We start from the raw sequence: 1205 nt of genomic DNA, 5'->3' as shown, positions 1-1205 counted from the left end.
TCATATTCAGTTTTATTCTCATTCAGGAACTGCAGGAGAAAGATCTGAGACAAAACGATACTTTAATGAAATATTAACGCATAACTATTAGGTCTCAAAACTAACATAACTAACAGAGCTGTTAAGTCTCCTGAGCGTTGACTAATGAGCAACAAAATGTTTCTCTTGAAAGTGCAAATAACAAGTGACATTATCATTAATATGTCAAAAGTAATTAGCTAGCAGCTGATACAGCTTGACTTTAAGCACAGACGGAGTAATTCAATAGAGCCTCGCTTGAAGCCACGAAGATCGACTTTCAAAAGCCATCAGTAAGACGTCTCCCTTTGTACGTTCTGACAGTCTTCTCTTCTTCATTGCCAACTTTGTAGCACATCAAATGCACCAACCACAGTATCATAATGCAACATTTGTTTGAGCCATACACATTTTCAGCTACCTCAGATAGAGCCTATAAATAAGTCTTTCTATGAGGGAAAGGCAAACAGGACTGAACACTCTGCACATTGTTGTGAAGGGTGATCGCGAACAACACCAGTCTTGTCTGACGATACTCAAGACCGTGGAGAACTTGATGGATGAGGGTTTTATTTCTAAACCCGACAGGACCTGTCAGTGTAAAACTGCTGCTTGTTCCTCAGCGGAGCTCGCCAGACATTTTGGCTCCAGGGAAGTGGCTTTGCGCTGGGAGCCCAAAGATTTAAGAAAACACACCATGTGAAAAGAGCATTTTAAAATGGACCCCTACACCCACCATGTAAGTGAGTGAGGTCACCGTAGTTACCTCAGAGAAACCTTTGTTAGTGGCTGGATGGTGAGAAGGATTTCTGGAGCTCTGCCGGAGCTCTGGTCCCACTCGGCTTGTGGGAAACAAACCTCATTAATACACCCTACGATGTCAATTGTTAATGGTTTCGCAGCAGTTTGGACTTGATATGGTTGATTTTGCCGACTTGTCATAATTTATAACACTGGCCAATATGATTAAAGTTGTTTACTTGGGAATCAATTTTTAAGCAGCGAAATGTCTGCGAGCGAATGTCTGCTGTAAATTAATGTCTGTGATGTGCGAGGTTGCTTATTGGTACAATAACTCTCCGCCATCTCTCCAGCTTCCCCTCCCACCCTTTCATCTGTTGCTTGTCTGGGTGAGAAAAAATTCCAGGGTGATTGTTGAGGGGCCCACTGTATTCAGGAACAAAAGG

Source organism: Carassius gibelio, chromosome A25, assembly GCF_023724105.1.
Source record: "Carassius gibelio isolate Cgi1373 ecotype wild population from Czech Republic chromosome A25, carGib1.2-hapl.c, whole genome shotgun sequence".
In the NCBI taxonomy this organism is placed as follows: Eukaryota; Metazoa; Chordata; class Actinopteri; order Cypriniformes; family Cyprinidae; genus Carassius; species Carassius gibelio.
This window is presented reverse-complemented; position numbering follows the sequence as displayed.